Genomic DNA, 27,092 nt, shown 5'->3' on the forward strand with positions numbered 1-27,092 from the left:
GTTGGTGTTGTGGGTGTAGCATGGTAGCTCATAAATGCGAACAGTGGGTTGTCTTGCTTCAGGATCCTTTTTGACTATCTGGACAGTTTGTTCAGTCTGTCCATTGTGTGGAAGTCGATGTTATTTAATGCATGTCGCACTACATGCAAAAGTCTCTCAACGCTTCATTGGTGAACTGTTTGCCATTGTCATTAACTATTACCTCGGGCATACAGAACCTTACAAATGTAGCTTTCAGCCTCTATCTCTGTCTCTGATGTTGTGCCAGGCAGCTGCAGGATTTCCAGATAATGCAAGTAATAGTCAAAGATCACCAGGTAGTGTTTGCCTTTATGGTCGCACAGGTCTGTTGCAGTTCTTTGCCAGGGCTTATCTAGGAGGAGATTGGGCTGTAAGGGCTCTCTGCACTGTGCTCTGTTATTCTCTTGTCAGAATCTACATGTTTCTAGCTTGCACCTAATATCCTCAGAAATCCTGGCCACCACATACAGTCTTTTTAGCATTCTCTCTGTACTTTCTAGAATGCTCTCTGTAAGCCCTGATGCCCGTCATGGATTCTCTCCAGCATCTCCTGTCGTACTGACTTTGATATTAATATGCAGTTCCTGTGTACAATCAGTCCTTCACTCACTAACAGCAAATCTTTTGAACCGTAGTAGCATGCTACGCTGCTGGGTATGCTCTTAGCACACTCAGGCCACCCCTCTTGGATGAACCTCTCAACTGTTTGCAATTGCTCATCGCACTGTGTCTCGGTCTTTATCACACTCAGCTTTCCTTCTGACACTGGCTGGTTACTGATGACGGCATGAACGTGGCATTTCACATCAGTTGACATGAAGCTCGCGGTAGTGTTCAGCGGGCTATGTGAAAGCGCATCAGCTATGACTAGGGTTTTACCAGGTGTATACTCAGCTTTCATATTGAAGCACATCAGTCTCATTAGCAGTCTTTTGCATCAGACCGGTACTGTGTCTAGGTCCTTACTATTGATCAGTGGCAATAAGGGCTTGTGATCAGAGATCAACTTAACCCTGTCCTTCTCCACTAAGCACTTTTTGGAGTTTTTCACAGGCCCAAACACCCGCCAAACACTCCTTGTCAATATGCGCATAACTGGTTCCTGCATTACTCAGGGTGTTTTTCACATTTGGTCCGTTTCACCCCTCCATATGAACTCAGAGCGATTAGTCAGCATTTTTTGCACATATGTGAACACTCCTAACAAACTCAGACCCCTCTGAATCGAACCAAATTCAGACCACTTCGAGAGGTGGTCTGAGTTCGATTCGATTTTGGTCCGTGAATCAGTTCGCTTAATCTGCGCATTGTGAACACAAGCGCTCTCGGTTCGCTTCGCCCTTTGCTATTGTATTTTCGCCCTCTAGGCTTGCCGTAGACAGAACTGGGATGCTCGAAAAAACAAATGACAGGGAGTCATGGCCACAAGCAAGATTAGTGGACGAGGAGTAGTTTGGTCTGAGGACAAGACTGTTTTACTACTCCAGATATGAAATGAAGAACAAATCAAATGACAACTGTCTACACCGCACAGAAATGCCAAGGTTTTCCTCCAATTTGCAGTTCATATGAATGCGAGGGGCTTCGATAGCACCGCACTGCTGTGCCGCGTCAAAGTAAACAAACTATGTCAAAAGTACTTGACCACACGATAAAATGAGAAAAAGATTTGAGCTCCAGAGTAACTCTAGTAGTGTGAACAGAAACAGGACCGAGGCCCCATCAGAGCTGAAGTGGACCAGAAAGAGAACTGAGTCCTCTTTCCAGTTAACTGACAATGTGAACGCAAGGAGAACTAAGTCCCTTTTCTGTTGGTCCACTTTTTGGTCCACTTTTAAGAGGACGAGTTTGTTTTTTTTAAAGAGAACTATATGTGAAAACGCGCTCAGTCTCCGACAGCAGTATGTCACATGTTGCCAGATCTCACAGTGGAGTTGGACCAGGGCACCTCTGACACTGTAGCCGCCAGCATCTGCTGCCACTACTGTTTCCATCTCGAGGTTTTGGTGGACGATAGCCAGTGCTGTCGTCAGACCATCGTTCAGCTTACTGAATGCCTGTCTCTGCGGCTCATCCCAGGTTCACGTGGTTTCCTTTCTCAGCAGCTTGTACTATGGGCCACCTACTGTAGCTGGGTCTGGTATGTATTTGCCCATGTAGGTGATGATGCCTACTGTGCATCTCAACACATTGACATTGGTGGGCTCTTACAGGCCATTGATAGCACGTACCTCTGGGTCTACTCTGATACCATTCAAGTCCATGATGTACCCCGGGGAGGATATCGGACTATCTGAAGACACATTTCTCCTTGCTTAGTTTCAGTTCAGCCTTTTCCATTCTCTCCAGCACTTTACTGAGGCGCTTCTCGTGTACTTCCATATTGTCCCCGTATACTATCACATCATCCATGTAGATGGCTACCCCCTCTAAGTTGACGAACAGTTTGTTCATCTTTCTCTGAAAGATCTTTGGAGCTATGCTTATGCCAAAAGGTTATCTGTAGAAGCAGTAACACCCAACTGGAGTGATGAATGTTGTGAGTAGACTGCTGTCATGTTATAAGGGGATCTGCCAGAATCCTGATGCTGCGTCTAATAACGCGAACACTGTTGCCCTCGCAAACATAGCTAGAGTCTCATCTGTGGTAGGCAACATGTACATCTCTCTCTTTATGTTATCATTTAGCTTGTTCAGCTATACGCAGATAGCTGAACACTAAGCCACTGGGCTTGATGACTGGACCATTGGTGAGTACTAGTCGGTACGCTTTGTCACTGTCTATGACCCTGTGCTCCTCCATTTTCTGCAGCTCATCCTTGACTTTAGATAGCAGCAGTAACGACACTCTAAGCACTGTATGTATGGCTTATGGCACAGCCCCTGTTCTCAGATGGAGCTTTACGGGCTCAGTGTTCATTTTGCCATGCTCTCCAAAAGTTGCACTAATCGGCTCCACCGTTAGTCCTAGCCCCATCTCTGTAGCTGTCTCATGGCTAAGCGGGTTGCTGAATATTTGCCCTTCCACAACATAGATATTAATGGTGTGCTCTTTGTCCTTGTGCACTGCTCCAGTTGTGAACTGTCCCATGCACTTGAGAGACCCGCCAGGGCTATCTAGCTTGATTATTGCATTTGTGAGCTGTCTGTTTGGTTTAAGCTATCTAAAGGTCTCTGTGTTCATCATGATCACATCAGCTCCTGTATCAATTTTAAAGCTAACTGGTGTGCTGCCTATTTTCAGTGACACAGTCCATGTCTCCTGTCCCTTTTTGCTACTCACTGCACCAAGATAGAAGCACTTCTCACTCCCATCATATGTACTGATCTCCTTCATGGAGTTAGTCACTGTCCCACTGTATATCTGACTTTCAAATGTTCTATGTTCATTTTTGTGTTTTTGTCCGTCTGCCATGATGTTCCATGTTTATCCTTATCCATTTCTCTGCATGCATGGGGAGTAATGGAATACAGTAACAGGCGTTACGTAATCAGGATAAAAAAAATTGTTACTGTATTCCACTACAGTTACGGGAAAAGAGACGTAATCAGATTACCAATACGATTTTAAAAAATTGCATTTTTCAGGATTACTACTACTACTACAACTTCCTTACTGTCCACCCTCTCATACAACTCGACATACGCCTTTTGGATTATTCTTCAGGATTACATTTTAAAAATTATATATATTTCGTGACTACTGCTGTGGGCTATACGTTGCAAATTGTAGTCACTGGACAACCTTGGAGGGATGCTTAGTAGGGATGTTTAGTAGGACGCGCTCCTATTAAATGTGTGCTTGTTAATAATAATAATAATAAATATAGCCGCAAGCGGTGATTAATAGGGTCCAAGCAGTATTGCAGCCGCCATGTGTCCGATATGTTTCATATTTGGTACATGGCTTCTATGTGCCACAAAGAATAAGCCTATCAAGTTTCATGAAGATTGGCCATTCACACTAGCAGATATTAGCTTCTGAATTTTGATTGGCTGTTTGGCAGCCATTTTGGTAATCCAGCCAATCAGCACTTTAGGCAATGTAGCCAAATGGGTCCATGTATAAGTATACCAAATTTCAGATTTTTTGATCAAGCGGTTTTTGAGATATTGATATGTGTCAGTTGTAGCGCCCCCTATGGACGAAATTTCACAAATTGTGGCATGCTTTCAAAGAATGTGTAATGTCCGTAGACGCCTTGTCTTACTGACATAAGAATAATTCAAGAACGAGCCGACTTCGTAGGTTCTTAACTGTGTAGCTTTTACTAGCGTTCATCCGACATACAACCTTCATAACATGCACGTCTCCAACTTCCTGTATACGTCACACGCACTGCACGTACACCCGTGAGTAGGTCAAGTTAAACACGTGACCTTTCATTCATTACATCTCCCCCTCTAAGATGATTTTCTAACCTGTATATCACCCCCCTTTTCACAAAAAAAATAAAAAATCCCCCACAATACACAAGTCCATACGCCTCACAAATCCAGCCGGATTGCTGGCTTGCTCACCCTGCCAGAGCGAGTAACATATGGTGTGGAAGTTGGCATTTCTGCTGCTCGGGACTCATCCGTGTTTCCATTCTCCCCTGGAGTGACATGGTCAGGATCCCTGCTGACAAAGGTGAGTGTTTTGGGTGTGGCCAACAGGTGGCGCCTGTTCCTTCTGTAATGTTCACCTTGAGCTGTCTCCACTATGTAGGATCTGGGAGTGGAGCTCTGACTGTGAACAACTGCTGGCATTGTCCATGTTTTCTGTCCATCAAGTTTGGTGAGTACTGCGTCACCCGAGTTCAGTGGGCGCAGTGTCCGCACGCCGTTCCTGCGGTTGTAGTAGAAAGCCTGCCTCGATTTGGCTGCGGCGTCAGCGGTTTTGATCAGTTCCTCTTTAGGCCAGGCCGGTTTCAGGTTATGCTGCAATGTGGGTAAGGTGGTTCTGAGTCTCCTACCCATGAGCAATTCCGCTGGACTGGCTCCAGTGGAAGAAGAGGGTGTAGCTCTGTATGTCAACAGGGCGAGGAGGGGGTCTTCCTGCCTTAATATGCTTTTGGCTATCTGAACAGCCCTCTCTGCCTGTCCATTACTCTGGGGGTAGTGTGGGCTTGAAGTCACATGGATGAAATCATAATCCTCACTGAACCTCCTCATCTCTTCTGAAACTAGCTGTGGCCCATTATCACTAACTACAATTTCAGGGATACCAAAACGTGCAAATGTAGCCTTCAGCCTAGCTACAACCTGACTGCTAGTAGTTGTTGGTAGATTTAGAATCTCCAAAAACCTGGAATAATAGTCAGACACTATCAAGTAGTTTTGCTTTTTGTACTCACACAGGTCTATGCCAACTTTCTGCCATGGTCTGGATGGGAGCTCACTTGACATTAAAGGCTCTTTTCTCTGTGTGTTCTTGTGTTCTCTGCAGAATTGACATTGCTGTATCTTTGTTGTAATGTGCTCTGTCATTTTGGGCCACCACACTGACTGGCTAGCTCTCTCTCTGCACTTAACTATCCCCTGGTGCCCGTCGTGTATTCTGTCTAAGATCACCTCCCTCATCTCTGTGGGAATGACGATACGACTGCCTCTGATGACTAAACCATCTACCTCAGATAACTCCCCTCTCACCTGATAAAAGTCTCTGACTGTCTCCGGCACTTTATCGACATACTCAGGCCAGCCGTGTCTGATGAAGCCCAACACTGTCTGGAGCTGCAGATCCCCATCCGTGCTCTGTTTTATCTCCTGCATCCTTTGAGGTGTGGCAGGCACCTGGCACACAATGGCATCAATGTGCGCTGCAACATCATCATGAGAAGCACCATCTCCGTAGTGCTGCTCTGGGCCTCTGGAGAGTGCATCAGCCACAGCTAAAGTTTTGCCTGGTGCGTATTCAGCCACTGCATTGAAACGCATCAGCCTCATTAACAGTCTCTGGCACCTAATGGGCACATTATCCAAGTCTTTGCTGTTCATGAGAGGCACTAGTGGTTTATGATCGGTGACAAGTCTGAAATTGTCAAGCCCAAACAAGTACTTCTCGAACCTTTCACATGCCCAGACGCTGGCTAAGCACTCTTTCTCGATCTGTGCGTACCTTGTCTCTGCGTCACTCAGCCGTCGGGAGCAGTAGGCCACGGGCTTCCAGTGTTCCCCGTGCTGCTGGAGCAGAACGCCTCCCAGCCCGTAGCTGCTGGCATCTGCTGACACCACCGTAGCCTTAGTGACGTCGTAAAAGGTGAGTACCGGGGCGGTGGCGAGTGCTGCTTTAAGGTCTTGGAATGCTGTGTTCTGTGCAGGTCCCCACAGCCACTCTGTCGTTGCTTTAAGCAGTCCATAAAGCGGCTGACCTACAGTGGACAGCTCTGGGACGTATTTTGCCAAATAGTTCACCATCCCGAGGAACCTCTTGAGCTCCGTCACGTTCTGGGGCTGAGGAAAGTTCTCTATTCCGGCCACTTTGTCCGGGTCAGGTCTGATGCCTGCCTCGTTGATGATATGACCAAGGAAGCGGACTTGTTTCTGTTTGAACTTGCATTTCGCTTGGTTCAGTTTGAGACCTGCTGTTTCAATGACCCCCAGCGCCTCTGCTAGGCGCCGGTCATGGATTTCCTCAGTCTCTCCATGTATAAGGATGTCATCCATGTACACCTCTGTGCCCTCTAGCCCGGTCAGAGTTTCCGCCATCTTTCTCTGGAAAATCTCTGGAGCACTCGTTATACCAAATGGAAGGCGGCAGAAAGCATACCTCCCAAACGGGGTGATGAAAGTGGTGAGCCCCCTGCTGTCTTCATGCAAGGGGATCTGGTAAAACCCACTTGCTGCATCCAACGTTGTGAAGAACTTTGACCCTGCGAGCCTTGGCATTATTTCCTCCATAGTGGGCAGCACGTATTTCTCACGTTTCACCGCTCGATTCAGCCTCCTGAGGTCAGCGCAGCAGCGAACCTCTTTCTTGTTCGGTTTCAGCACCGGCACCATAGCGGCGCACCATTCTGTGGGCTGAGTCACTTTTTCAATAATGCCCTCATTTTCCATACGCTGCAGTTCTTTCTTAACCAGTGGTACAAGTGGCAGCGGTATCCGTCTGGCTGTATGCACCGCGTATGGCTGGGCACCCTCCACCAGAGCTATTTTCACTGGGTCTGTTTTCAGCAGTCCACTTGAACCGAAAACTCCACTGACCTCATTCATCCGCTTCACTAGACCCATCTCCACTGCCTCTGGACGACTCAGCAGACAGCTGCCTCTCCCCTTGATCACATACACTGGAAAGGAGTATTGTTTCTCCTTGTAGTTGGTTGTGGCTTGAAACTGTCCTATGCAGCTGATGTTTCCACCTGGGCTTATGAAGCATGTGTCAGGAGGTCCCAGTTTTATGTTTGGCTTCAGCTTTTTAAATGTCCCTTGGTTGATAACAGTAGCATCAGCCCCCGTGTCAATTTTAAAGGTTATTGGTACATCACTTATTGTTAAACTAACAGTCCAATCTTCCTGACTGCTCTCTTTGCCAACTTCTCCCAGAAAGTACAGCTGTTTAACCTCTTCAGTGACTTCTCTCACCGCTTTAGAGTGACATACACGCTCCCAATGTCCCTTTTTATGACACTTGTTGCACTTACTGTTCGTTGCCGGACACTTCCGCTCATCGGTGTGCTGCGTCTTGCCGCACCTCCCGCATTCATCTACTTTGTTGGTTGCAGGACTGCCGCCACCATGACGCTGTCCGCCCTTTTTGTTTTGGCGTCCGTCCCGCCGTCGGACAACATTGACGTTAGCCAGCTGGGCCTCTGGTTGGTTAGCTTGGAGGCTGAGCTGCCTTGTTATTGCCTCCGCCTGGCGCACTTGTTCAATGACTTTCACCAGAGTAAGGTCCGCTGTGAGCTGGAACTGACGGGAGAGCACCTTATCTTTTATGCCCACTACCAGACGATCTCTGATATGTTCATCCCTCTTGTCCCCAAACTCACAGTGTTCAGACAGCTCATACAATGTCCGGATGTACATCTCCGCTGTCTCTCCTGGCTGCTGGCTACGTTGATAGAAGCACGCCCTCTCATGTATGATGTTACGGCGGGGAATAAAGTAGCCGTCGAACTTTTTCAGTACGACATCATAGTCCACTTTATCACCCTCCGCCGCGAAGTCAAACGAGCTGAATATCTTTTCAGCCTCGCTGCCCATTGCATAAATCAGCGAACTCACTTGAATCTCCCCGTCGTCTTTATCCAGCTTTGTCGCGAGCCTGAAGCGCGAAAACCGTTGTCTCCACTCCGGCCATTCAACGGGGCAGTCAAACTTGAATTCACTCGGCGGATTAAACTTCGGCATGACCGCTCGTGTTCCGATACACAGACTATTCTGACACCATGTAATGTCCGTAGACGCCTTGTCTTACTGACATAAGAATAATTCAAGAACGAGCCGACTTCGTAGGTTCTTAACTGTGTAGCTTTTACTAGCGTTCATCCGACATACAACCTTCATAACATGCACGTCTCCAACTTCCTGTATACGTCACACGCACTGCACGTACACCCGTGAGTAGGTCAAGTTAAACACGTGACCTTTCATTCATTACAGAATGTTGTGGTGATTGTGCGTGACAAGGTTCATTAAGTTGGGACAATCACATCACTAGATATAGGCAATAGAATAACTATGGGCCACACCTTACATTTTGATTGACATGTTACTTCGAAATGGAATGACATATCAAAATTCGTTTGACAACTTTTTATCAGCATTGTCTGGAGATGACGCACACCACATTTTATGCGAATCGGATGAAAAGCCTCAGACAAGTTCATTTTACGTTCATGTAACCCGCACTTTGCGTTCGGCCGTCGTCTCCCTACACGCCCTGGGACTCTGCGTTGTGTTTGTTGTAGTATGATGTTTGCGTGGAAAAGGAAGGAGGCGGAGGCTTGGGATCGTGGCTGAGACCTGGACACTTTATTGGCACTCGCTTACACTTCACCTCTCATCAATCAGCTGGCCGCTGGCCTCCTCATACTCACAGCTTCCGGCAGAAGAAAAAAAAAAACATTTTTCTTTCTCAATAAAATTAAAATAAAAAGTGCAAATGTGCAAATAAACACATCTCATATCAAAATGCTACCTTACGTGTTAGAAGACTAGACTAATACTTTATGTCTATCTCTGCGCAGATGAAGTGGATTATTAAACCGTTATAAAGAATCGTACTGACTACCGAACTTCTGCTGGAGGGAAAAATGCAGCCTCCGTTTATTCGGTAGTTTGGGAGAAGAAGAAAATGAACGGCGTCTCAGTGACGTAATCAATCCGCGCATGCAAGCACAACACCGCCCACTTGTGGACAAACAAAGTCGTAAACAAAATAATAGTACACAGTAACACATAGTCATACAAATACGCTGGTGTCATAGCTCAACATTACGGCAAAACCAAAGCAAATGTCATATTAAATAAGGCACTTATTACCCATAAAATTAAACAAAAAAACCATGGATAATCTGCTCAAATAATACTGCATCCTGCGTTATATGCCATGCTAACGCTCAACAGGCTAGCCAACACTTTTTTGTCACATTTCTCTTGCCAAATACAATGTTCGACATCAAACTTTAACTAGGTTATAAGCAAACTTGTCTATTAACACCACAGAATAAACAGTTAGACAATATGTGCGATATAAATCAATATTTTTATGATAATGCAGACCGCCAGTAACACTGCTCACCTTCCGGCAGAAGAAACAAAACAACATTTGATCAACGTAGCCTTTTGCCCGGGACAAGACTTAGGGGTACGGTGTTGCAAAAGGGACAAACATCGCCATTTGCGGCATTCCCAGGGGAACATACAGCGTAACAGTGCCACCCTGTGGCGGATTTACATTACTACCTCTCCGCGGAGGTCGCAGGCTGGGGTCGGTGAGTCCAGGGCGGACTGGGATCTGGGAGCACCGCTCGACATACTCGGGCTATATGCCCTTGCTTCCCACACCGGTAGCAAACAACACTGGAGCTCTGAGTAACTCTTCTGGGAGATGGTTGGGGCCTTAGTGGGGGTGCAGGGGCTGGTGCAGGGGTAGGTGCAGCAATTTTCAACTCAAGGTGAGCCAACTTGGTCATCTGTTCTTCTTGGCTAAGAGCTAATTTCTTGACCATATCTTTAAGCTCTGTCCACTCTGAAGTGTGTTTTGACCTCTCTGACCTCATATTGGTATCACATTCTGATGTGACCTGCACCTGGGTGAGCGCTTTCTTTGTCTTGTGTTGTGACTGGAACTTCTGAGTCTCTTTTGCAAGGTTTCTAAGCTCTGCTTGCAGCTCCCGGAAACTCAAAAGCCTGGGCTTCATTGGTGCGATCCTTGCATACACCATCTCATCCATAAGCCCTCTTAGAAACTGTCGAGTGAGTTTACTATCACGATCAGGAAATTGCCTGCCCCCTCTCTGACTTTCCTCTACCGCTCTCAGTGTTGCCTCCAGAGCAATAGCATAAGAGCAGGCAGACTCTCCGGACCTCTGGCTGCGCTCATAGAAGTCGGCTAGTGGATCAAGTGAGCCTTGTGTGTCGCTGTATTCAGCCCTGAGCTCCTCATACGCCTTCTCTGGAGGCTGGTCGTGGGGGGGTAGGTTCGGGACTAGCTTCCTGGCCTCACCGCTCAGGTGTCGCACAACAGTCGAAAAGCGGAGGTGTGTGGGGAGCTCGATTGCCTCCAGAAGGTACTGCATATCACGAAACCAGTCTTCTACAAGTATTTTGCTGTCTGGATTGCCAGTGAAGATTTGGACATTTTTACCTGATGAGTTTGCATGAACCCACCATATGCAGCTGGTGGAAGGGTTGTGTTGGCTGCGGCTCTGACGGCAGCATTCATTGGGGGCTCATACGGACGTGGGTGCATGTGCGGGGTGGTGGATGGGTGTGGTGGAGGGTGTTGTGGGAGTGTGTTGTGGTACATGACAGCTCGAGGGTCTGAGGCAGGGGCTGTGTGGTTAGGGGCTACATGTTGCACTGCTAGTGGGGTGGTCACCTCTTGGAGGTAGAGGGCAGCAGGCTGTGACATATGCAGCTGGGGGATTGATCCATGCTGCAAACTTTGAAGGGTCTGGCCAGTAGAAGAGGGGTAGCTCATAATGTTCATCATTGGTGGCATTTGAAAGCTTGGCATGAGGGCCTGGGGCACAGGGGGATTATATGCAGGACCAGTGTAGACCTGGGGTTTAGGCTCGGCAGCAGGGCTTTGGTAAGGAGGGGTGTCTGGGTGAGTCATGGTCGGCCGCTGTACAGTTTGCATTTCCGTGGAGGTGGGGCACGAGAGGCTGTGAATGGGCAAAGGGTGTGTGTGCTGGTTCACACTGGCTTGGGCCGGGGGATTAGGTTCCACTAATATCTGTACAGCTGGAAGGGATGCACTGGGCAGGCTGTAGTCTGGCCTGCTGTTTCGGTGGATTGGTTTGGCAGCTGGGCTGCTGTCAAAACATAGTGAGGGTGCTTGCATTGGAGCTCTAGAGGCTGGCAAGGTGGGTGCATGAGCTGGAGTGCAGTAGTGAATAGGGTAAGGTGACAGTATTGGGGGTGGTGGAGTGAGTGGTGCACTTAGTCCTGGGTATGGGGGCTGCTGACTGCTGTGGTGGTCTTGAGGGAGGATCAGCTGTTGGGTGGTGGTGGGGCTAGTGAAGTAGTTGTTAAGCTTTGGCCTCACTGATTGCTGTTGATTTGCAGCACTGGTGGTTGTTACGCCCTTGCTTGAAAGGTGGGGATGTGTCTGGGCTGGAGTGTCACAGTTGTGGCTGGCTGTGGGCATCGGGGGCAGTTGGGAACCCGTTGTGGCAGCAGAGGCACCTTCTTGCTTTGACTGATAATCTGCATAGTCACTGAACATTTTGATATATTTTTTTTCTAAATCACTATGACTGGTGTAACTGCTGGTGTCAAAACAGATGACTATTAATGATTCACTGTGTTCACAGAATAAGTTTAGCTGTGTATGCAAAATCTCCCCTTTTTTCCAGTAAATATATCAAAAAACAATAATCACTATCAACTCAAAACTCACATTAAACTTGAGTCAAAATCAGATGGTCAATACACAACCCTTAACCAAAACCAAAAAATTATGAATGATATATATCAGCATAATGTTAAACACAGTGTTCCTATAGCAGGATCTCACATAGCACACTTTTACACAACTCAAATAACAGTTAAGTTTATCGAAATATCATAAAAAGTCCTCAAATGGATATAGCAAGCTTTCAACAGTCTTTAAAGGATATTTGAAGAGGTGAGTATCTTGCCAATGCTGCAGCGCCGATGACAGTAGTTCAGTCCACCACACTGTCCAGTCACTGAAAGTAACGCAGTTCAATGCAGCAGCAAAGGTGAGGACGCGAGTCTCTGTATCTCCTTGGATCTCGAGGCACCACGATCCGGGTCACGGCACCATGATGTAACCCGCACTTTGCGTTCGGCCGTCGTCTCCCTACACGCCCTGGGACTCTGCGTTGTGTTTGTTGTAGTATGATGTTTGCGTGGAAAAGGAAGGAGGCGGAGGCTTGGGATCGTGGCTGAGACCTGGACACTTTATTGGCACTCGCTTACACTTCACCTCTCATCAATCAGCTGGCCGCTGGCCTCCTCATACTCACAGCTTCCGGCAGAAGAAACAAAAAAACATTTTTCTTTCTCAATAAAATTAAAATAAAAAGTGCAAATGTGCAAATAAACACATCTCATATCAAAATGCTACCTTACGGCAAAACCAAAGCAAATGGCATCCATTATAAATTAAATAAGGCACTTATTACCCATAAAATTAAACAAAAAACCATGGATAATCTGCTCAAATAATACTGCATCCTGCGTTATATGCCATGCTAATGCTCAACAGGCTAGCCAACACTTTTTTGTCACATTTCTCTTGCCAAATACAATGTTCGACATCAAACTTTAACTAGGTTATAAGCAAACTTGTCTATTAACACCACAGAATAAACAGTTAGACAATATGTGCGATATAAATCAATATTTTTATGATAATGCAGACCGCCAGTAACACTGCTCACCTTCCGGCAGAAGAAACAAAACAACATTTGATCAACGTAGCCTTTTGCCCGGGACAAGACTTAGGGGTACGGTGTTGCAAAAGGGACAAACATCGCCATTTGCGGCATTCCCAGGGGAACATACAGCGTAACAGTGCCACCCTGTGGCGGATTTACATTACTACCTTACATTCACTTTTAAGTTTTTTGAAAATGGTGGGAAGATTTGGTAGGCGAAATTGGCGCAAATGGGTGCGTTAGATTCGGGAGCTTTCACAAAAATTCCATAGAGAGCCCGAGATATGACCCAAAACGTAAATGTGCTTATTATAGCGCCCCCTAGAAGTGTGTCAAGGTATCTCTACTGTAAGATCGTTAACAGGTCTGGAACCTACCTACCAAGTTTGGTGTCTGTGCAACATATAGTTTTTGCTGCCCAGACACTTTTAGGGAAGAATTTTGCAGAAACAACAACAATAATAATAATAACTACATATGACAATGTCGGATTACTTGGGTCGCCTGTGTCCTAGACGATTACCGTAATTTTTTAGAATGTCGTAACACTTCCATTGCTTCAGAAACATGTACCAGAGTTTCCAAAACTGGACCAGACGGTGTCTGATTTCTTGCGTCCTAGCCGACTGCCGTAAAAAGAAAAAGTATGTCGTTATACCCAGGTGTCCTGGCGTGTGGTATGTACAGCTGCAGCGCTTCCACACCAAATAAGTCAAAATAGCGGGCAAACTGTATGACTGACATAGGTGGTCCCAATAGTAAAGTTGTTGAGCACATTGAGATGCATGGGTCGATTAAGTTTTGTGTTAATCTGACTTATGCTGTGGGAGTTATGGCCTTTTAAGCATGACCCTTTGTTATAGCGCCACCATCTGGCTGACATGGGTGATTTGTAGTGCCAGAGTAGTAGGGGGCCGTATGAATCCAGCTACCAAAGTTGGTTGGTCTAGGACTTATGGTTGCTGAGCCTCAGACACTTTTATTTGAGAAACCGCGCCCAAACTAATACAAGTCAAAATGGCAGGCAAACTATAGGGCTGACATATGTGGTCCCAATAACAAAGTTGTAGAGCACATTCAGATGCATGGGTCTGTGCAGTTTTGTGTTGATCTGACTTATGGTGTGGGAATTACGCATGACCCTTTGTTATAGCGCCACCATCTGGCTGACATAGGTGATTTGTGGTGCCTGAGTAGTGGGGGGCCATAGGAATCCACGTACCAAAGTTGGTTGGTCTAGGACTTACGGTTGCTGAGCCTCACACACTTTTAGCGGAGAAAAATAATAATAATCCTAACAAATACAATAGCGGTCCACCAGCTTCGCTGCTTGGACCCCTAATAATGGACTACATTTACTAGACACCCAATGCGCATTGAAGGGGGGGGGGAACTCACCTCAACCACTACCAATGTGTCGCACCCACTTGGGTGATGCATTGCAGCCATTTTGCGCCAGAACGCTCACCACACATCAACTTGAGTTAGTCTTTGATATATTAACTATATACATTTTAAAATTACTCGGAACGATAATAATCTAACTAAAATGGAACGAATCTCTTTCTGTACATCTGTCTGTGTGTTCAGCCAATCAACTTCACACTTGGCCAGACCGTGGGTCTGGACAGTTTTGTGCTTGTTTATATTGCCATTCATCCCTTAAAAACGGATTCAGCCTGTATTCTAGAGGGAAATCATGCATTCCTTGCCAAACTGATATTGTGTGATTTGTTCCATATTGTCAGGCCGGCCTGAAGTCCGATAACCGGAAAGGGAGAAATACGCAGGCAGTGCCTCCGTATTTATCCCTTCTCCAGTCACCTGAAAATTTTGGTGGTTTACCAGAGCAGTTTCCCCAGGGTACCAGGCGCACATGGCCAAAGTCCTACAATTGTACATTTACTATTAAATCAAATAACAAAAAAATGTTAAGAAATAAGAAAGAGTACATTGTATATTTGTACAATAGTATATTAAATTCATTTAATTTATTTTGTTTGTTGATTCTGTTTGCCAATAAAGCACTTAGCTGAAACATTATGTAGGCTACATGTTTGTCTTTTTGAGACTTATTACTCACACTAGGTCTACTTACTGATGGCAGCTGTCTAGCCTGCAGTATATTTCCCTTTACATCAGGGATGGGAAACTTTGATGATAGAGAGGGCCACAAAAAATTTACCCTCACTACCAGAAGGCCGGATTGTGACTGTGCACTTCCACCAGTGGGATACTGTAACCCCATCACTCAATTAACCAATTATAGTTACTAATTTAATGAAAAGAATAAAATATATACTGGTAATCAAAATTTATTATACCAATATTTCTATTTAATGAGCTTAACACCTAAACAAAACGTCCACATTCCTGAGTGATATACATAGCATATATTTGCACCATTATTTCAGTGCAATGGGGTCTCAAAAATCATCATTCAAAATGGAACAAAAGTTAACATTCACACTAAGTGCAACAACTAATATTCATGTTTGTAGTGCATTTCTACTCTGCCCTCCCATTTCATGACATGTTTCAAATAAACATGCATTTAGCTCAAAATGGTAAATTGAATGCATTTTATATAGTGTCTTCTAGACTTAAAGCACTTTTTTTACAATGTATGCCTCACATTCACCCACTCACACACACGTCATACACTGATGAAGCCATTGAAAGTCACTGAAACTCACACACAGGTGGATCAGTGTAAAGTTCTGTCTCAATGAGATACTTGTTGCCTCTCCTGCTGGTGTACAAAGGACTGGATGCCAATGTAAGTTTTTGTGCATCCAATCTGCATGAGCTGGAACAGAGTTTCATCTGTCAGCCTGTTTCTCACCTTTGACTTGATGTGCTTCAATGTTGAGAAGCTGCTCTCGCAGATGTAAGTGCTCCCAAACATGCTGGCCATTGAGAGTGCAAAATCCCTGAGGACTCGAAAGTGGGACTCGGGTAGGAGTCTCCAAAGTGAAATTCCTCTCTCATTGCACTTTGCTTGAAAGAAGGGGTCTGACTGTAGTCCGCAAAGTTGAAGCTGCAACTCTAGGGGTTGCTCACTGACAGCAGCAGAAAGGGGGTCAGTGACTAACGCAGTTTGTGGCTGCATGGCGTGGAAATCTTGAAAGTGTTCCTTGAACTGCTGTTGCAGTGTTTCTATGTCTGCTCTGTACTTGAGAAATGTTTTCTCACATTCGGGGACATCTTTGTGCATCTCTACACAGGCGGGAAAGTGTGCTGAATTTGGCTGGTCAGATTAAAAGCCTTCTTTGAACAGGGTTAATTTACGCCTAAATGCATTCATGTGTGCACAGATCCGACAGTTTGGCCGCTTCACTGCAACTGCATATTAAGGTGATTAAGATGCGAGGTAATATCCACAAGGAAGGCCATGTCACAAAGAAAATCTGTATTCCTGAGTTTATTGCAGTAAGCCCTTGTATCACACTGATTGCTGTCCTCCAAGAACACAGGGATTTCAGTGCGCAGCGCAAAAAAAAAAAAAACCTCTCCAAGCACTTCCCACAGCTCCTGAGCTCTGATCTCAGTGTGCTGCTGTAAAGTCCCATAAGTGGCACTCACTTCATCCAAAAAGGCTACAAACGTCCTATGATTGAGAGACTTGTTCAACCCCTCGAATGAGATTGGTAATTTTGGTAACTAAATCCATGACATGGCTGAAGTTCATTTTCTTGGCACAGAGGGCCTCCTGTAAGATCAAAATGAAATAGGATTTAGCCTATGATAGAAATTCTCACAAAGAAAACCCACATTTATAACCATATAGTCAGCTAGCAAAAACATTACCCACCTGGTGGTGTATGAAGCAGTACAATATTGGACAGTCAATGCCACTCTGTTGGAGGAGCCCAGCAAATCCAGCGCGTCTTCCTCGCATTGAGGAAACTGCTCTGACAAGAGTGGTGAACGATCTTTTACGAGCTATGGGCTCTTGATTCCACTTCTGTGCTTCTATTACTGGACCTCAGTGCAGCCTTTGACACCATTGATCACCGTACACTATTATTAGATATATTAAATTGTTATTTTGGTGTCTCTGGCTTAGCTCTCTCTTGGCTTAAGTCCTACTTATCTGGAAGAACACATTGTGTCTGCTATAGTAATATTATATCAAAATTTTCTGGCGTTAAATATGGTGTGCCTCAGGGCTCAGTTCTTGGCCCTCTATTTTTCTCTCTTTACATTACACCTCTTGGCCAAATTATATGCAGTTATGGAATAAATTCCCATTGCTATGCTGATGATACTCAGCTGTATGTGCCTATAAGGGCTGATGATCATACTCAAATGATTAATTTAGAGGCCTGCTTGGCTACTGTGAAAAATTGGATGTCGCTTGACTTTCTGCTTTTAAATTCGGATAAAACCGAGATGCTGGTCATTGGCCCTGCTAGACACAAACACCAATTTGATCAAGTAATGATAACAATCAACAACTCTGTTGTTTCACAAAGCGTGGCAGCCAAAAATTTTGGTGTTACGTTTGATCCCAGCCTTTCCTTTAATAAGTACATTAAATAAATCACCAAGACTGCCTTTTTTCACTTATGTAACATAGCTAAAATCCGGTCTTTTCTCTCCATGACTGACGCAGAGACTCTTATACATGCATTTGTTTCATCCAGACTTGATTAATGTAATGTTCTGTTTTCAGGTCTGCCATATTCTAGTACTAGAAGTCTTCAGATGGTTCAGAATGCTGCTGCTAGAATCCTAACTAAATCTAGGAAATTTTACCATATTACACCAATTCTTGCCTCCTATCTATGTTAGATCAGAATACAAGGTGCTTCTGCTGACTTACAAAATCCTAAATGGGTTTATCCCATCTTACCTGTCTGATCTCCTTAAACCATACATTCCATCTCGAGTTCTTCGCTCTCAAAATACACGGCTCCTGTGTGTACCCAAAGTTAAAAAGAAGTCAGCTGGTGGCAGGGCGTTTTTCCTATCAGGCTCCGTTCTTGTGGAATAACCTGCCTGCTGCCATCAGACAATCAGAGTCTGTTGAGACCTTTAGATCCAAACTAAAAACTCATCTTTTTGCCTTAGCTTACAATTAGTTGCCTTTAAGTTGAGTGCTTCACAATCTGTACTGCAGGGCGGGTCAGTTTTTTGTCTCAATGAATTTACCAACCTCTGTTCTGCCGACGAGATTATAGAGTATAGATTATGACTAATTGATGACTTAATTGATTATGACTAATGACTATTGCAAACTGTTCTCTTAGCTCACATCTTTTCTCTGACTCTGAATGATGTCTTCTCCTTTCTCTTTTTCTGTGTGTAAATGTTGTCATGTGAGTCACCCTTATGTGCACGTACAGTCGGTTCTCCTCCCGGGTCTCCATGGTGACGGTGGTCACCACTGGGCGCTTCCTGCCATTCCCTTCATCACATTTTCTTTTTATAAATCCTTTTTTTTTTTTACATGATGATGCTGGTCGCATGGCTTGGGTCCTGGACTGTTCCGATGGCATCTGGACACTGTCTGGCATCCTGCGCATCATCTTCTTCATAAATTTTATAAGTTCATCATAATTCTGTTATCCTCTTTCAATGTTGTATTGTGTAAATTGCGTAAACACAACATCCATTGCACATTGTCCATCTTGGGAGAGAGATCCCTCCTCTGTTGCTCTCCCTGAGGTTTTTTGCCCAGTTAAGGGTTTTTTTTAGGGAGTTGTTCCTTATCCGATGCGAGGCAAATTTGTAATTTGTGATAAAATGGACTTCACTTGACTTGACCATTTCAAAGTTTTTAGCCATGTTATCATCTCCAAAATCTTTAGCCATCTCTACTGCACACAGCTTCACTGTTTCACCATCTGACAAGAGCTCCTTTGCCTTAACAAGCTCAAGGGAAACAGCATAAGACACCTTGAAAGGACTCCTGTGTAGGCTCTGATGTTGGTGCATTTTTCCTTTGAGATCAGCGATGATAGCAGCTCTGGCACCTCTGGTGTACCTGCCATATCTGTCTTTGTGCGTGGTATTGTAGTGGCATCTCAAGTTGATATTCTTCACGGCTGATTTTGTTTCAAGGCACCCTAAACACACAGGTTTGCCTTTGAATTTTGTAAAAAGATATTCTGATATCATTGTTTGTGATATTCATGGACAGGATCTCAAGGTGCAGCCAAGGTGAGGAGTGTGTCAATTTTGGGAACCTCATAATTGCATCTCTTCTCTTCGCAGATGATGTGGTTTTGTTGGATTCATCAGAATGCGACCTCCAGCGCGCACTAGGGCAGTTTGCAGCTGAGTGTGAAATGGCTGGGATGAGAGTCAGCATCTCCAAGTCTGAGGCCAAGGTTCTCTATCGGAAAATGGTGGATTGCCCCCTCCGGGTTGGGGGTGAGTTGTTGCCTCAAGTAAAAGAGTTCAAGTATCTTGGGGTCTTGTTCATGAGTGAGGGTAGGATGGCGCAGGAGATTGACTGGCAGATTGGTGCAGCATCAGCAGTAATGTGAACGTTGTACCGGACTGTTGTGGTAAAGGAGGAGCTGGGCAGGAAGTCAAAGCTCTCAATTTACCAGTCAATCTTTGTTCCAACTCTCACCTATCATCATGAGCTTTGGATAGTGACCAAAAGGGTGAGATCGCGGATACAAGCAGCTGAAATGAGTTTCCTCCGTAGGGTGTCGGGGTTCAGCCTTAGTGATAGGGTGAGGAGCACGGACATCTGGAGGGAGCTTGGAGTACAGCCGTTGCTCCTTCGCGTCGAAAGGAGCCAGTTGAGGTGGTTCGGGCATCTGATTAGGCTGCCTCCTGGGTGCCTTCCTTTGGAGGTTTACCGGGCATGGCCAACTGGGAGGAGACACCGGGGTAGACCCAGAGGTCGCTGGAGGGTCTATATGTCCAATCTGGCCTGGGAACACCTTAGGATCCCCCAGCAGGAGCTGGAGGGTGTTGCTGGTGAGCGGGACGTCTGGAGTGCCCTACTCAGCTTGCTGTCACCGCCACCCGACCCCGGAGAAGCGGTTGATGATGAATGAATGAATGAATGAATGATATTCTGTTTCCCATCTTGCCTGGAAGACACGGTTCGCTCGGTCAAGTTTTCTTTTTTTGCCACTCATGTCTCTCCTCGTCGCGTGTCGTTGCAGAAGAGGCTCACCAAGACCAAGATGAGATCATGTGCAAGCAGTTGCCTGGCTACAGGCCTCTTGTGTTTTGAAGAAGCGCCCTCTATCAGTGGCCAGTATAATTACAATTGGGATCCAGTTCAGATTTTGTCAAATGGCCTGCATGCTTCCAATGCCTGTGAAACCAACAATTTAATGATATTTGGAAACTGACCTGTAGGCCGTACTGAGTGAGGACAGGGACCGAATGTGGCCCGCAGGCTGCCAGTTTGCCCATGTCTGCTTTACATGAACCTTGCAGGCCTGACACATTCTGAACTAATACCACACTGTGTGTGCATCCATAGAAGCATCACATGAAGATGATGATGAGAATCAGGAAAATTGTTATTTATTAAAAAAAAAAAAAGCAACCTTTTCCATTGAGGTGTGGGTTATGGGGTCTGGGTAGGCAGTCTTGAGAACTGAGAAGTGATAGGGTTGTGTGTGTGTGTGTGTGTGTGTGTGTGTGTGTGTGTGTGTGTGTGTGTGTGTGTGTGTGTGTAGCAGGGATAAAGAGACAAAAGGAAGAGAGGCAGAGAGGGTTTGAGATTTAAATTGACCCATTCAAGTTATTGTCTTGTTTCCACCGTTAATCTGAAGGTAATAATGATAATAATAATAATAATTACATTTAGGTAACTCACTTCAACCACCACCAATGTGTAGCACCCACCTGGTGATGCACAGCAGCCATGTTGCGCCAGAACGCTCACCACACATCAGTTTGAGGTGGAGAGGGAGGACTCATTGAGCCAATTACATGGGGGGGGGGTGATTAGGAGGCCAGATGGAGAGAGCCAGGTTGGAAGTTTTGCCAGGACGTCGGGGAACCCCTTACTCTTTGTGATAAGTGCCATGGGATCTTTAATGACCACAGTGAGTCAGGACCTTGGTTTAACGTCTCATCCGAAGGACGGCATCTCCTACAGCACAGTGTCCCCGTCACTGCTCTAGGGCATTGGGATTTGATATTTGTTTTTATTAGGACCAGAGGGAAAACTGCCCCCGACTGGCCCACTAACACCAATTTCGGCAGCAACTCAGTTTTCCCAGGAGGTTTCACATCCAAGTACTAGCCAAGCCATACCTGCTTAGCTTCCGTCATTTGGCAGAGCCAGGGTACATGTTGGTATGGCTGACGGCAAGGTAAGAGTATCTGTTTTCTTGTGGATATGAAATTGAATCTTCTCCGTGATCAACGGTGACTTCAGGTGATCTTGCTGTGAATCTAGTAACCATATCAAAAGCAGGGTGTTTCCTGGCAAGTTTCCATCTGCTATAGCTTGGGAAGGTCATTGAATGATCTCCGTGTCCTGTGGTGGGCTGCTAATCATGAAAAAGCCGTGGAGCCTCTCATCTGGTTGATGTTAATTTGAAATTCTAGAGTGAGAGGTCTCAACTGGTCAAACTCCTCCCTTCTGGCAGGCATTACAGAGCACTGCAGCCCAAAACAACCTGATATAAAAAGTTTATTTCCGCGGGCTGTCATTCAAATGAACGCTTAACACTGTCAAATAAATCCAACCATTTTGTATATACTGTACATTGCACGTATACTGGTACACTCTGTCATGTCCATCTACCTCAGGCATATACAGTGCTGCTTGAAAGTTTGTGAACCCTCCAGACATGGTCACTGTTTTTGTAAAAAACATTAAAATAAGCTTATTACACATACATCCAAATCCCAATTTGTAAAGCACACCTTCCAAAAAATGGACACACACGCAAAAAGAGATATATTTTCATTATTTAATTCAACAAAGGTAGTTTATTTCACAAAAACTGAAAATTTAACATGTGCAAAAGTATGTGAACCCTTGTATTAGTAGCTTGTGGCTCCTCCTTTTGCAGCCATTACTTCAACCAAACGTCTTCTGTAACCACTAACCAGTCTCTCGCATCTGCTTATGGGGCTTTTTGCCTACTCCTCCTTGCAGAACTCAGCCAGTTGAGAGAGGTTGGAGGGACATCTGGTATGTACCAACTTCTTCAGGTCTCGCCACAACATTTCAATTGGATTAAGATCCGGACTTTGACTGGGCCTATCCAGAGTACGAATCCTCTTTCTCTGAAGCCATTCCTTTGTAGTTTTGCTGGAATGCTTTGGGTAATTGTCTTGTTGCATAATCCATTTTCATCCCAGCTTCAACTCCCTGACTGATGGCAGGAGATTCTGGTCAAGAATTTGTTGATATGCCAGAGAATTCATGGCTCCTTGGATAATATGGAGTCGTCCAGGTCCAGAAGCATAAAAGCAGACCCAGACCTTCACATTTCCACCACCATGCTTCACTGTTGGGAGGAGGTTCTTTTCTTCATATGCAGTGTTGGCTTTTCTCCAAACATGTTGGTTTTGATTGTGACCAAATAATTCTATTTTGGACTCATCTGTCCAGAGAATAGACTTCCAGAAGGCCTCTGGTTTGTCCAAGTGCTCTCTGGCAAAGTTGAAATGGGCAGCTTTGTTCTTTTTGAGAGCAGAGGCTTCCTTCTAGCAACCCTCCCATGAATGTCGTGGCTATTCAATTTTCGTCTGATTGTAGACGCATGCACATTTGTCCCAGATGCTATCAGATAGGTCTGCAACTCTCTAGAGGTGATGTGTGGGTTGGCCTTTACCTGATTTATTATTTTTCTGGTGCTTCTGGGTGATAGTTTTGATGGGCGTCCACTTCTAGGCAGAGTTGCTGTCATGTTGACAGCCGTCCATTTGTAAATTATTTGTCTTACAGTGGATGGATGGAGCTGGAATCTTTTGGAGATGGTCTTATAGCCCTCCCCAGACTGATGGGCTGTCACTACCCTCTTCTTCATGCCCTCGGATATCTCTTTTGCTCTCGGCATTGTTGATTTGTATGGGACCACAGTGGTTTGGTTGGTTTCCTCTCTCTTTTAATTAGTGCAGGCCAAACCCTTTCCCAAGGATGTCTTATTTCATTGGTCTGCTTAAATGATTAATTAAGCACCCAAATGTGTTTCACCCGAGTCTGTTACCTGCTTGACTTAACCAATGCAGCTGGGGGTTCACTTACTTTTGCACATACACTAATTCCATGTTTCATGTAGTTTTTGGGCTACTTAAACAAGTCCCACTAAACAAGTACATGCAACTGATAAACATATATCTGACATTTCATACATAAAAACTGGTGATGATAGAATAAGAAAATCATGGTAAAACAACAGAAAAATCTAAACTGCTCAAGGGGTTCACATACTTTCAAGCAGCACTGTATGTAAGTAACCTGCTAACATCTATTTCATCATCTCTGATATATTCTCTGCACAACTGTACTTTATCACTTCTTATTTCGCATGTATAAGTCAATCCTTGTGTATATATCTGAAGATTGTTGTATTATAATGCTATTCTATGTTAAGTACACCGAGAGAGCCAAGAAACCGGAGTCAAACTCCATGTTTGAGCAAACCTACATGGCCAATAAACATGATTCTGATCATTCAAGGAGAGACAGAGACAGACAGACAGACAGTCTTTGCTCCGTGTGAGATATGATACACACACACACACAAAAAAAAATATTTGGAGGAGTGCCATAGAGGAGTTAATGCATATGACCCAGCATTTGACTCTTATCTGCAAGATGAGTGATGTCTCACATCAAATTTTTTTATCAAATCATTTTGGGCGAGGGAAAGATTAGGTCAGGTCTATCGCATTTGTGTTGAATAGCAATTTTAATGTTTGACAAATATAAAGTGAATCCTGTACCATTTAGGTGGCTAATGTCTTGCCATACGATGTCATCACTGGTATGCATTTATCACATTTAAACTTCTTTCCTCTTGCTAAAAACTGGTTGATAGTAAACATGGGTTATTGGAACTGGTTGGCCCAGTGATACATAGGCATCAGGTTGAGAGTTATTCTGAAACTTGATAACATCATTAGGGGGAGGCATAGATCTTAGGCATCCTCGGGTCAGTTGCAGGGCATGGCAAGGATACATCTTTGCCATTGCTCCACCACCCCAAGATGTTCCCAGGATAATGGAGCAAAACATCAATGAAGGTTGGCTCCCTGGTGACGATCCTGCAGCTTGCCCGATAGCACCGTCGGAGGTGTGACAGCCAGTAATGCCCAGCAGGTTTACCTGTGCATCCATCTGAATTTCTGGGTGTCTAAGAAAGACTTCAAGGGCTGTCAGGAAAGGCTGGCTGACAGCAGGAAAGATCATCAGGTGTGGATGGGCTAGTTACCCACTTCACAGGCCTTCATTGCACAAATAAATAAAAGCAGCCCAAATGACCATCAAGAGGCAGGATGGAAGATGGAGTATGTGTATGTGTTCATGTGTGTGTGTGTGTGTGTGTGTGTGTGTGTGTGTGTGTGTGTGTGTGTGTGTATGCTGCATGTACATGGTTTCTGTGGCCGCCATGCCAGACTATGTTCAAGTATCATCTTTAACATTACTGAGCATGTTGGCGCAAGTGTACCCCTATCCATATGTGAACTGTGGAATGGCGAGTGTGTAAAATGTGAATAGCTATTCTACTCACCATCTCAAGTTCATTTGCATTGCTTTGTATGTCGCCTATTGTCCAAGACAGAATCTCCCTTTGCTACAACAGGATTCAATGACTGGAAACACAGCAACGTTATTGTAGAACATGAAAATGGAGAAGAACATCACAAGTGCATGACAGCATATTTGATTCGGCATAAAGAAACTGGAAGTGTAGATTCTTTATTACTTGAACATCACCGCTCAGAGCAGCCATATTGGCATAAAGTGTTGACACGTGCGGTTTCTGTAATCCACTTTCTTGCCTCCAGAGGTTTGCCATTTCATGGAGAAAATCAAATGATTGGGTCAGCAAAAAATGGAAACTATTTAGGTATTCTCGAGCTGTTGTGTGAATTTGACCCTTTTTTGGAAGAACATCTCAAACTGTATGGAAGTCCTGGAAAGGGGAACCCATCGTATTTATCGGCAAACATTTGTAAGGAATTTATTGAATTAATGGGACAACATGTTCTTTGTGCTATTCTTGAAGAAATAAAAGGGTCAAGGTATTATTCAATAAATGTGGATTCCACTCCAGACATCTCATACACTGATCAACTGACATTTACTGTCTGGTACATTCAAGGATGTGAGCCTGTGGAATGTTTCATTAAGTTCATCCCCATCTTTTCTCATGGAGCAAATAATCTAGCAGACACTGTTTTGGTTTTCCTTAATGAGAACAACATTTGGTAATACTTTCTATGAAGCTTGCATCTATAACACCCTATAAGCATCTATAACGCCCTATAAATGTAACTATAAGTCATTGTAAGAGTCATTATAACCATGTGTCCGCCATCACAACACGTCATAACCAACTTTATGATACATTGTCAATTTAAAACGGATTTATGCATTAAAAATATGTCATTATTAGCCCATTTATCTGTCAAATGTCATAATGCATCATAGCCAACTTGTTTTGCTGAAGTTTTGTAGAGATGCATAATGACACTTCAGTGCTATTTCACAGTCTTCAGCCATAGTTGTTAGTCACTGTAATACACATTATAGGAAAGTATGGGTGTTATAGATGCAATAGATGCTTATAGGGCATTATAGATGCTATAGGGCATTATAGATGCAAGCTTCATAGAAAGTGTTACCCAAAATTCCACTATCAAACTGCCATGGTCAGTCGTATGACAATGCCTCAAATATGTCTGGACGCTATACTGGATTGGAAGCACAGATTCATCAACTGAATGAGTTCGCCATCTATGTCCCCTGTGCTGGACAAAGCCTGAACTTCATGGGAGTAAAAGCAGCAGAGTGTTGTCTACAGACTGTAAAATTCTTTGACTTTGTTCAGCATCTTCTGTATTCCTTTTTCTCTGCTTCTACACATCAATGGAATGTTCTGGCATCAGAAGAAGAGTTACTTCTCAGTAAAAGTGAAAAGTTCAAGGTGGAAACATTCCCTCCTATTCTGGACCTTCTAATCTCTGAACTGACAAAACGTGCAGAAGCTTATTCATTGATTGGAAATTGTTTCCTTCTTCAGTGAATTGAAAATAATTGGTTCTGATGGTGGCAGATTTGAAGATGCTAAGATTTTCATTGGGAGTGACGAAGAAGGACAGGATTAGGTACAATTATATTAGAGGGACAGCTCAGGTTGGACAGTTTGGAGACAAAGCAAGAGAGGCAAGATTGAGATGGCTTGGATATGTGTGGAGGAGAAATGCTGGGTATATTGGGAGAAGAATGCTGAATATGGAGCTGCCAGGGAAAATGAAACGAGGAAGGCCAAAGGTGGATGGTGTGACAGAAGAAGATGCAGAGGACAGGAAGAAATGGAAATGGATGGTCCACTCTTATGACCCCTAACGGGAGCAGCTGAAAGTAGTAGTAGTAGTAGTAGTAGTAGGCTCTGATGAGCTAAACAAAAAGTGTGAACATCTGGCTCTCCCTGCATTGTACAGAAAAATAATTTCAGACAACTTGAAATCTGTGTTTCCCAATGTTGAAATTGCACTCAGAGTGTTCATGTACATGATGTTGACCAACTGTGTAGTGGAACGTTCATTTTCAAGACTGAATCTTATTAAAAAAAAAAATCAGCTTCGCAGCACAATGGGGCAGCAGCGTTTGAACTGGCTTTCACTCATGTGTATGGAAAATAACATCCTGAAGACCATTGACTTCAAACCAATTATAAAGCAACTCTCTGCAAAGAAATTTCGCAAATGTTTGTTTTGAACACTCGATTAATAATAAATAATTCATAGTAATTTCATACTGTGCCATCTCCGTCTGGTTTACCAATTGAGTATCATTTATATGTTGAATTTTTTGTGCTTTTCAAGGCTCAGGTT

Source organism: Lampris incognitus, chromosome 6, assembly GCF_029633865.1.
Source record: "Lampris incognitus isolate fLamInc1 chromosome 6, fLamInc1.hap2, whole genome shotgun sequence".
Classification (NCBI taxonomy): domain Eukaryota; kingdom Metazoa; phylum Chordata; class Actinopteri; order Lampriformes; family Lampridae; genus Lampris; species Lampris incognitus.